We start from the raw sequence: 12,908 nt of genomic DNA on the forward strand, positions 1-12,908 counted from the left end.
ATGCTTTTCCATAACATTCTCAAAAGGAACAATAAAATCAAGAAAGTTTGCTTCCAGATGAAGAAATTTTGAGAAAACTTAATTTTCACACTCCGATATTGAAGTAGTTCGCATCAAACTAGAAAGTTTGAAATCTCTCAAATAAGATGGAATCCATGAACTCCATATGTTAAACATAACAGATAACCAACTGTTACTTTGAAGATCAAATTTTTGAATCAATGAAGTAATAGGTTTTGAGCATTACAACATTCGTATGTGCGTATGAAACCCTATTTGCTTTGGATCTAGGTTTTCCTTAAGTTATACATGCAAATTAATTTTCCAAAGCAAAACCCTAATCTAACATACAAGAAAAATGAAATCTAATCATATTAGGGTTTAGAAGAATACCTTTCTTAATATTAGCTTGATCTTGACCTTTAAGAGCTTAGTGCCTCAAGCGTTGCACCTCTAATGGAGTCACAAACACCACCTAGAAAAGAATGAACGAGAGAGGTAATTGAGGGTACTTGATTTCGGCTAGGGTTCTCTAAGAATGCATAGGGCTGGGAACTATAAGCCAAGGGTCCTTTATATAGCTGAGGATGCTAGGGTGTTAGGTGGAAACCCTAATTCTCTTCTTAAGCCTTAAGTAATCCATGGACAACTTGTAGAAGGCCCCTTTGACGAAATCTCTATGGGTTTCCCATAGATTTCATCCACTCCTTCTTTAGGAGTCCATCAGCCTAACTTGCAACTATCAATGATTTGCAATATCAGTCCCCTTACTTTTAGTCAGTATCTTTTGATCACTAAATTAATTCCAAATCAATTACTGATCAATACTAACTAAATAATATGATTTCTCAATTAATATATTATTCTTATAATATATTAATAAATCATTTATCAACCTCTTTCTCCATAATTCATCCTATCAAATTGCTATGGTGAAGGCAACCCAAAAGTGTTGGGTTTTGAGCATTCTAACACTTCTTAAGTGTACATGCAACCCTAATAAACCTTGGATCTATGTTTGTCTAAACACATGCAAAATTTGTTTTCCAAGGTTTATAACTTATCTAGAATGGCATGGGGAACTTTTAAACATAAAAGGAACTAGATGAATTACATACCTTTTGATGAGTGTTGATTCCTTTGAGTTTGAGAGCCAAGCACCAATAATGTGAATGCCTCAAATGGAAATCACAAATCACCACAAGCTTGGAGAACTTTATGAGAGAGTATACACACTCTTAGAATTCGGCCACACCTTACACATACTCTCTAGGGTGCTATTTCATGCAACATAAGCTTGTTTATATAGTGTGCATGGTTAGGGTGAAACCCTAATAACCCATGTGTTTTCCTTTCCAAGGATCCATGGGTTAAAAGCTCCATGGATCATCCATGGACTTCCATATAAGCTTAGCCCATTAACAAATGAGTATTAGCCCACACCATATATATATAATAGCCCATGATTTAATTAGTCTTCCTTTTAATCACTAAATTAATTCATAATTAATTCTAGATTAAAACATAATTAAATAACATGACTTTATATTAATATATTATAACTTATAATATATTAATAAATCATAAGTATACAATTCTCATAAAATTATCCATAAATAGTTTGGGTGAAGTGCAACCCAAATGGACCATGTCAGATCGGATCAAGTATATACCAAATAAGTTATGGACTTAGACACCTTATCCAACAGACTCCCACTTGGATAAGTCTAATAACTATATTTGCCTATATTACTTCAGGAACCAACCGGAAATCGTAGCTCTCGAAAACTCTGTTGAACTATGAATCGCCATTTTAGATAAGTGATCATATAGTCCTCTCTTCTGATGATACCAGCCGGACAAATACACGGAACAATGTCTTACTTATTGTATGGCAGTTGTTTCTCGATTTCCGATTTATTTGACAAAGAACTTAACTGAACACATCAATTTAGTTCTGACCGGGACCCGGTACATGGGTCAACACAAAATCGTCGAGGGGCCCAGATATCGCTTCTATTTCTAGAAGGAACAGATAAACTTCGACTCATATGCTTGTTATACTACTTGTTGAATTATACACAAGGGCACGTTTTATAACATCAAGTTGCTGATGCGTTTATGTGCAATGAATGCACAACCAACTCATAGGTAACAACTAATATCTCTAGGTTTGAAGACTTATATGATATTATCGTCTCACGATCACTCGAGATAAATTCCATGAAGTGATACAAGTGAGCGTGGGTTAATTCCAATACTCATAACTTATGAGCACTCATGAATGTTATAGCAACCATTGCTATGTCTAAACACATTTAGCCATGTACAACCTCGATTCATGACATCCTTAATTCATACCTACTTCCAAAATATGAACGACTGTGGAGTGTTTAAATAACTTAGTCATTCGGAAAGAATAACTAAGCTATTCTGGAAGTCAAAACATGCAAAGTGAAACACAATAATAATCGAATCCAATATGGTCTCAGAACCCTTTTGAATATAAATAGAACCACCTTTTATTTATCACCATATTGATTACACATTATTCATTGTATAATGTTTCAAATAATTAACTTAATACTTGAATAAAACAATAGTTGTCCCATGCTCCTAGCATGCACACTTTGTTTTCTAAACAATAGTTATGCCATACTCCAAGTATGCACACTATGTTTGTTACTTTTGTGATGCAGATCAATTGAACATGATTCCAATGATGCTCATTTCATAATACCAAATCCTTATTGTAAATGTAAGAATTCCTAATTCCTACCATTTACAAAAAATCTGTTAGATTTTAAACTTTTATGCAATGTTCCTCTTGTAATGACTACGCACAAAGTCACAAAACTTGTCAACAGTCATTACATAGTATTCCAAAGGAGATCAACTTTATGGAAACGAAGTCTCATATTCAAAGTACATTGCTTTGAACATCCTTCTTACATTATGGTTTTCTAATCTTACACATATTGGATAACTTCCACCTATGGAGACATTTCCATAGTCCCATTTTGACTATCACTTCTGAACAAGAGTTGCCTTTTTTCAGAAAATGCCAATATGGTCCTGCCAAAATTAACACTATACTTCCAAATGTCCCTGAGCAACCAATCTTTGGCAAACCTCAGATTTTCCTCGAAAACTGCTTAATCACTTTAGTCATATCCAGTTCTAGACTTTTCCCTTCTAAATGCCCTGACCATTTAGAAAATTTAGAAAGGATGAATATTATAGCACATGAAACCGATCCTATATCCGAAGCATATAGGACACGATTCATGATGTCTCACATAAAGACATGATACTAGACCAGTCTTTTGCTACAATATTTTTTATTTGCCATGTTTTTGGAATTTAACTCTGGTGAGGGATGTCGTAATCATAATCGAATTTTGATAACACAATATATATATAATTTCTTTAAGTTGAACCATTCGAACATAAAATACATATGTATATATATATATATATATATATATATATATATATCCTTGACTAAAGATGATTAAAATCTCAATCTAAGCTTTTAGAATTGTATTGAAGTATAATTTCCTCTCCCTTAATTATAACAAAACAACTTTTCCAACCCCTGCAACTTCACGAATTGAAACTTTTGTTTTTTCTATAATTAACATTGCTAGCTTGCAATACTAATCATAATTATCATGCTCCCACTAACATGATGATTATTAGTATAACACTTATGCTCCCACCAGCTTTGACATGTGTTCAGAAATCGGTTGGACTTCTAAAATTTAGATTCATACACCCTTCAGTAGATAGCTCACATGTGTGTCTAAACAATTTCAAGAACTATGAAAAGGGATGTCGTAATCATAGTCTCAATTGCTTAGGCATTTTCCATTTCTCACAAATCCATGTTAGTGTGCCGGTTAACCACACACACTCCACTAACGACTTTGTGAATACAAATATCACAATTGCTATCTACTTAAAATCTACTTAGTGAAAGTGTTTCCTCACCATCATTTTCATGAATCGGATAGAAACCTTATGACACTTAGATTTTATGGTGTGTGACTCCCTATCCATGTGAATTTGTCAAAACCATAATCACAAGACAAGGTTAGTGACAAATTCAGCCTTACATGGATTGAACTTGTTAAATCTTAATTTCTTGTCACTTGGTAGCACAAGGCCCACCAATGCTTCCAAGTTTTTTATGCAACCAATTGAGAACTCTCAGAACTCCTATGCAAACCCAACTTAATAGGAATAGACACAGAAACAAGAATTATGTCAATTTAAACGGTTGCAAACCTTAAGTCGTGTGCTAGTGATAAAACTTAGGTTTCACTCTTGATTAAATCTTGAAATCCTTTCAGGATCTTTAAGACTCCCACTGTCCTCTTGACATATAAGTTTCCCTAGTCAAGGAACATTCCTTGAGAAAAAAATATTCAAGGGATAGTGCGGATTCTTATCAAGATAAACACTTCACACAATTGGTCTTAGTTGGTCTTTGTCTTATCCAAGACATCACAACTTCCCAATTTCTTATGTACAAGAGTAGAAAACATTTTGCACTACATTTGATAAGTGTTTTAAACCTTACTTTGTGTCACTCAATGTTACATTCTTGAAGTATAACTCTAAGAATTGTTTTGGAACAAAGTACGATTCATCTTCTTGATTTTAACCAACCCAACAATTCATGACTCATCTTCTTAGCCATAAGAAAGCACTAATATGTCCTTAGAGAATCAATTTTGATATGGCATCTTAATCATTAAGATGATCATAAAACACGATACTATAGTACTCTCCCATCTTTTCAGATTTGTGAAACTTTTATCTTTCTGCCTAATTTGATTCTTTCTCATTCGTTCTGCCACACATTGAAAACTTTCCAATGCTTCAGGATTATACCTAAACTTGTAAGTATAACCATATTTACTAATCTATAGTAAATCATGACGAATCGATCTTATCAATCTTTGTGGTGGACTTACCAGTGCACTAGCATGTGTACTCAATCCCTTTAGTCCTATCCTTGTTCACATAAGGAGTTAGTCTTAATTTTCCAAAGATGAAAATTCTCATCCATCATACAATACAGATTGTATGATTCCAAGTTTCGGTCCAATTGAAACTTGGGTGATGAGAACCTTTCCTCATTTGGTAAATTCAGACACTACCACAAATGAAAGAATCAAATCCACTTTCCAATATTGCTATTACTGGAAACATATAAGCAACAATTTTTCACAAATGCCATTGTAAGGATATTTTTAAAATAAATAAGATTAAAACCCCTTTTTTATTTTAAAAACTTTGCGGAAAAACTTATCCTTAAAATCCATATGAAAACCTTGTTGTTATCTATTCCTAAGTAATATATCATAACTCTCAAGTAACAGCTCAAAATTCTGATCACCGAACCATGCGATCGAAACCCATCTTTGCAATCAGAATCAACATATACTTCCTTTAAGCTTCCTATCTTTTCTTTGATTCTTAAAAAACATCAACATGTGACCCATTCACATTATGTAATAAGAATATCCAAATAGGAACTTAATAGAGTTAGACAGTGGACTTTAACTGAAGTAGAGTCAAACTTCTTGACTTGATCAATCTTATGATCTTTCAAGTAAATATGACAACTTTGCAATAAGTGTCCCTCCCTTTGGCAATAAAACATATGGAACCTTTGGTAATAGCACATTAGACTATCTCAGACTTAGTCTTTCTCTTTACCATTTGGTCAACCGAGTTGACTATGGCCGATCCCTTTCTATTGGGAAGAGAAATCCTTTTCTAGATATCCAATGCTACCATTGTCAATGTCCATTTAAGGTTTGGGAAGTTGATCTTCTAACAAAATTTGCTTTACTAGTGCTCCAAATCATTGATGATTCCGCAGCACCAAGCAAATAGATAAGATCACTAAGGGTCATGTCATAGTCTATCTCATAGTAGTCCCAAAGGGACTCACTATGTTACCAAGAAATTGATTGGACATCCAACTTTCACAAGACTTTGACACCCAACTCTCCCGGCTTGTTAATATGTGACTTTATCTCCAAGATGTGAGCACACATAGACTATGCTTGCCAATAGGGCTTGAGTGACCTTAAACTTGTGGGTTAGGGAGAATAAATAGAGGAGGTGGAGGAAGTGAAGCATGATATTGAGGGACATCATCTTCAAGAGGAAAGCTTGTTCCAAGCGATTTAATAAGATCATAGTTGTCTGAACCAGACATCTATAATGGGAGAAAATCAAGTTAGTTGATTTTTAAGTCCTTAATATAACACCAAATATGAGATATTAAGGCTAGGACCCAACACAATATTTTATAACTTGAAAGAGGGATGCCGTAATCCAACCTATAAAATATTTGAAGGTAGGCGAATGACGATTCACCAATTTCCACCATGAAAAACAAAATAATTTATTAGGTTTTAATTGGATTTGAAACTCCTAGATCTTTTGAGATTCATTGAACTTTTCAATGGCATGTTTCAATCTTGATTGTGCCCTTCAAGTTTTGTGACTGGGATGCCGAGGATCACAAAACAAGGTGTGAATAACCATACTAATTCACTTGGTACCCTTAATATTATCACCTAATCAATGTACCAGTTAACCACACACGCTCCATTGATCTAGTCCAAGTTAGTATGCCGGTTAACCACACACGCTCCACCAACGACTTGGTAAGGTACAAAGTGTGAATTCCATGGACTAGCACCATGTTCAAACTTTTCCTAAAGTAACTAAGATTGGGAATTAAAAGAAAAAAATATTTAGTTACTTTATAATAATCAGTATACTAATGAGGATTTAAAGTCATTGTCCTTCCCGTTCGACTAACGACCCTCCACCGATCAAGGAAGCGGTGGGTGAGAGTGGACACACATTAAACTGCCATTTTATAGGCAACAACCTTATACCCCCCTTATAGACCGGCTTCGTGAATGAGGCCTACTAATGGTAAAACGACTTATTCTTATACATATATATATAATAATTAACCATTAATGTTATAAATAGTATAAGTGTTGAATTTTAACTATTAAAACTCTAAGGGTTGGAATTAAAGTTTATTAAAGTGTGTGAAACTTTACAAATTCCAAAACTTGAGGGCAAGTTTTCTAACCCTTCACAACTTTTAATTTCATAAGTTATGAATTAAAGGTTCATAAAAATGAAGACTCTTCATTTTTATGTAACTTATGTGTTTTAAATGTGTTTTTAAAAGAAGCGACCTTTGGATATCCATAGCTTGAGGACAAATTATGGTCTCTATTAAAACACATAAATGATCAAGAATTAATCCTAAACAATTCAGCAAATAATTCTTATCATCTTCTAAATTCATAAGAACATGAACATGATCATCAAAGTTTCAAGGATTATATGAACACATAAAAAGCATGAAATTTTTATATAAGCTATTGTAAATGGATTAGAACAACCATTACACCAACTAAAATAAGTTTTCAAGTACCAAAATAGTTTAGGGTAATGTTTCTAGTCCATTTCCAGCAGCAAAAGTCGAAAATCTGCATTCTGAGGCTCCTACTCGTCGAGTGCACGAACCTACTTGGCGAGTAGGATGAGTTTACACATGAACTCGGCGAGCCCCCCCATGGACTCGGCGATTTCAGCAGGCATACAGCAAAAAATCGACTTTTTTCCACTATTTTGCATCAAGTATCAAACAAACAAGCCTAGGCTCTGATACCACTGTTGGGTTTTGAGCATTCTAACACTTCCTAAGTGTAAATGCAACCCTCATAAACCTTGGATATATGTTTGTCTAAATACATGAAAAATTTGTTTTCCAAGGTTTATAACTTATCTAGCATGGCATGGGGAACTTTTAAACATAAAAGGAACTAGATGAATTACATACCTCTTGATGAGTGTTGATTCCTTGGAGTTTGAGAGTCAAGCACCAATAATGTGAATGCCTCAAATGGAAATCACAAATCACCACAAACTTGGAAAACTTTATGAGAGAGTATACACACTCTTAGAAATCGGCCACATCTTACACACACTCTCTAGGGTGCTATTTCATGAAACATAAGCTTGTTTATATAGTGTGCATGGTTAGGGTGAAACCCTAATAACCCATGTCTTTTCCTTTCAAAGGATCCACGGGTTAAAAGCTTCATGGATCATCCATGGACTTCCATATAAGCTTAGCCCATTAACAAATGAGTATTAGCCCACACCATATAAATATAATAGCCCATGATTTAATTTGTCTTCCTTTTAATAACTAAATTAATTCATTTATAATTCAAGATTAAAACTTAATTAAATAACATGACTTTATATTAATATATTATAACTTATAATATATTAATAAATCGTAAGTATACAATTCTCATAAAATTATCCATAAATAGTTTGGGTGAAAGGCAACCAAAATGTACCATGCTGGGTCGGTTCAAGTATATACCAAATAAGTTATAGACTAAGACACCTTATCCAACAAAAAGGACCATGTTACTATCGGATCAAATATATACCAATTACATTTATGGGCATAGACACATAATCTAATAGTCTCCCACTTGGATAAGTCTAATAACTATAACTACAAATATGACTTCAAAATCCGATTAGCAACCGTAGCTCTCTAAAGTCGCTGTCAATCTCTGACCTAGTCAATGACGCGTCCTTTAGATAAGGGATAACATAATCCTCCATTCTACAAGATATCGTGTGGAAAAAGACATGGAACATAATCATTATCAATGTCCAATTGTTTGTTTTCCGACTTCTGATTTGTTTGACATAGAACTTAATTGAACACATAAATTCAATCCTGACTGGGCCCGACACATAAGTCAACATAAAATCATCGAGGGGCCCAAGATATTGCTTTTACCCTCTTAGGAAAAAACGAACATATAAACTTTGACTTATATGCTTGTACTATTTACTCATCAAATTGTACACATCAACAAGTTTTATAACATGAGGTCACTAATGCGTTTATGCATTATCAATGCACAACCAACTTGTAAACAACAACTCATATATCTCGGTTTAAAGATTATATGATATTATCGTCTCACAATCACTCGTGATAAACTCCATGAAGTGATTCACATGAGCGTGGGTTTAATCTAATATTTAAATCTTATTTCAGAACTACTCATGAACATTGCAACAAGCCTTTGCAATGTCTAAGCACTTAGACAATCTACAAACAAATTCATGACAATCTTGCCTCATTACTTACTTCGAAATTATGATCGAATTTCAGATAATTTGAACAATCTAATTATTCTGGAAGTAGAACATGCAAAAGTGAAACAATAGTAAACAATTGACACAAGATAGTAAACTTTACTCATAAATAAATCTCCATTACTTAATCATCAAATGTCCATTACATTTATCTATTACAAGTTTCTAAACATCTATCTAATCACTAAAACTAATATCGTCCTTCAGACCAATACTCCTGTTGGGCTGAAGATTATTTTGAAGTGTTGCGTCGTTGGGCTCGATAGTTTATTTATTTTGTATTCCGGTTTGGGCCTGTCCAACCGAGAGCCCTTTATGTTTAATATATAAGTATATGCTTGCATGCATATTAGGTTAACGATTGATACGATAATTCTAGAGCATAACGATAGTATTTCCAGATTTCTTTAATCGTTCTTGTAACCTACCAATCCTCTACAGTTGATGTTCTTAATCGAGCTCTTCTGAGGATTTTGTTTTAATCATTCGACTCGTTTGATTCACACTTGTCTCGTTCTTATTTTCATGTTCTTACAGTTTTATATTTATTTTCCTGTTTGAGATCTAATCGATCTTCATAGATTTAAAGGTTTTAAATCTCATCAATTGGTATCAGAACGGGAGGCTGTGTAATCGATACACATCTTTTCTGTGAAAAGGTTTCAATTAGGGTTTTTCCGCAATTACTAATATTTATTGAGCCGTCATCTCATTATTGACGTATCTTGATATTTATTGTTTTGCCCTAATCTGCTTTATTACAAGTCTGATCTTTGAACAAGTTTTTTCGATCATAATGGACGAGACGCAATCAAATCCTATTAATATTTCCAACAGCATCGGTTCGACGACAAAGATTCCAATCTTATACACCCATGACTATGAAGTATAGGCGCATCACTTCGAAGACTACGTGATTGGATCTGAGGAAAATGGGTACCTCATATGGGAAGCCATCATAAATGGACCGTTTTCTCATTCAGTAACGTCCAGAATTGTTAAAACTCAAAAGGAGTACAATGATCTGCTGAAGGACATTAAAGATATTGCACAAGACGAAAAGGAAAAATTCCAGTGTAATATCAAGGCGTTAAGGTTAATCAGATTCGCCCTTCAGTCCGACACCTTTAGATTGGTCAGCTCATGCACGACGGCAAAGGAAGTTTGGGATAGACTTCGCGAACTGTTCTCTACAGACGAAGATCTTGAACATTCTATCCAAACCTTACTCTTATCTGAGTTTGGAGAATTCAGGCAAGGAGCCGAAGAAACAGTGACCCAGACGTTCGATCGCTTCAATCATCTTCTCAGCAAGATGATCAAACACGATATTGAAAGGAAGCTTATCGAGCAGAAGGTTACTTTCTTAAATGGTCTGAGGTCTGAATGGAGAGCAGTGGTGTCTACAGTCAAAGCCCATGAACAGTTTAAATCATATTCTCTGGCGAAACTGGTGGGTATTCTCAAGTCCTAGGAGAAGATAGTACTGCAGGAAAAGAACGTTGTGTCAAGCCTTGGTTCGTTGGCCCTCCTATCAAAGAGTAAAGCTGTGATGGAGAATGAAGACCTTAACTTGGAGGAGTATGACCTCATGTCTGAGGATTATGCTATGATGGTGTCTAACCCCAAAAGGTTCATAAAGAAGAGATTCCCCAGCAATAAAAACCGAAACTGGCAGGGGAGTTATAGTTCAGAAAAAGTCAACAATGAACCGAAGGTTGAAGAGGCCAAGAAGGAACCGAAGGTGGATGGCGATTCTGGAGAAAGCTGTTACTACTGTGGTGGGAAAAACCACTATGCTAAAGACTGTGTGCTTAAGAAGATGGCTGAAAAAGATGATGGAAAGGATGAGGAAGCTGTGTTGCAGAAGAGGCTGGATGAGTTGAGAAAGAAGAAGTCTACCGCTAACCCTTCTATTAATGCTCTTATTGTGCAGGGTTCGGTTGCTGATGACGAGTTCGGTAGCACGGAAGTTTGGTCTACCGACTCAGAAGACGATGAAGTGAGGAAGCCTACCCATGGAAAGCCTTATGTGGCAAAGAAGGAGAGCAGTGGAGGAAGATGCTTCGTGGTGTCTGACGTATCTCAAATGAGGGGATACAACACCGATGGTGGAAGCGATGGATCGAAGGTGCAGGAGGACATGTGCTTTACAGCCAAACCATTCAGCCAGCAGTTCAATGAGCTTGATGAACTGATAAAGAAGGTACAATCGGTTTTTGTTTCATTTAAAGTACCACAATCCTCATATGAGAAAGAACTTAAAAATGTTAATACAAGAATTTCTCATCTAGATAGTAGCTTAACTCAAACTCGAGCCACCAATTCTAACCTAACTGATCAATTAAGCAGGGCGACGTCGAAGATTGAGGAGCGGCGTATGTGGATCGAGTTGAAGGAGTCTGAAATAGTTAAAATTAAAGACGAAAACATTTATTTACAACGAGACAATTTAAAGTTGTTAAAACAGCGGAATGTTTTTTGTTTAATTGCAAAACGTCTATATTCTAATATTACTCAGCTTCACTTGGACTGTGAAATAGGCCAAAAGATCCATCGCATGATTTTGCCCTTCCTTGAGTTTAAGGAGGATGAAATCGATGTAGAAGCCTATAATTGTGAGAGTGTGATTTCGTCTGATGATGTCAATCCGACCTACACGTATGGACTGGACAAAATTGATTCCTTCATTAAATCCAAGGACCACAAAGACATGCTTAAAAATCTTTTGGATGAAAATGACAGACTTAAACTGAGAACCGAAACCATACAAAAATTTGACTCTTTAAACGCCAACATAAGCTCAGAAAACAAAATTGATGTTGAAAATACATCCGAGCTTAACGAGGACGAAAACATGAGTGAAATTTCTGTAGAGGACACGGTTGACTACTCAAAATTTGTTAATAGCGAACCTGAAAACCACAAGAATCTTATTTCTGAAAATTCTGTGGAATTCGCTCGATTGTCCCAGCAAAAGTCCCCGATATTAGCAGAGAAAGCAGTTGTGTATCAAAAGGTCAGGACCACTCCGAATCAAGTATACAAGGTGACTGGAGTAACCGAACATCAGACAGCTGAACTCACAACTATTGTAAACGAAGACAATGCTGATGGCTGTGATGAGTACTTCTGGTCTGCTCCAATAGATAATGCAAACGAAACGGTGGGCTTATCAGAAAGAACCTCTTGGATGAGTAAAGGTAGATACATACCTGAACCCTTGAATAAGCCAGATAAATTCAATGAGCCAAGCACCAGTGGTACAAAAGATATTCCTCAGGAGGATGAAAGTTCGGCAAAAGAAGACATTCCCTCTACTCCCTCAGCTCAAAGTGAAATTCCTTCAGACATTCCCTCTGCTCCCTCGGCTCAAAGTAAAACTCCTTCAGTTCAAAAGGAACCAGCCAAGGAGAAACCGAAAACGAAAGCTAATGTTCATTGTCAACCAAAGTAGATGAGGAATAAGAAGCGAGAAAGGAACCAAAGATACAGGAAGAATCTCTCTGAAAGGAGACAATTCTGGCAATCCCAGAATGCATATTTCTCACATCAAGACAAGAATCTGAAGTATGAAAACAATCCTGTCGGAAAGCCTGAGAGTCACAATAACTGAAAGCCAAGGTTCGGTTCACAAGAAAATACTAACCGAAAGCAAAGGT

Source organism: Lactuca sativa, chromosome 3 (assembly GCF_002870075.4).
Source record: "Lactuca sativa cultivar Salinas chromosome 3, Lsat_Salinas_v11, whole genome shotgun sequence".
NCBI classification, from domain to species: Eukaryota; Viridiplantae; Streptophyta; class Magnoliopsida; order Asterales; family Asteraceae; genus Lactuca; species Lactuca sativa.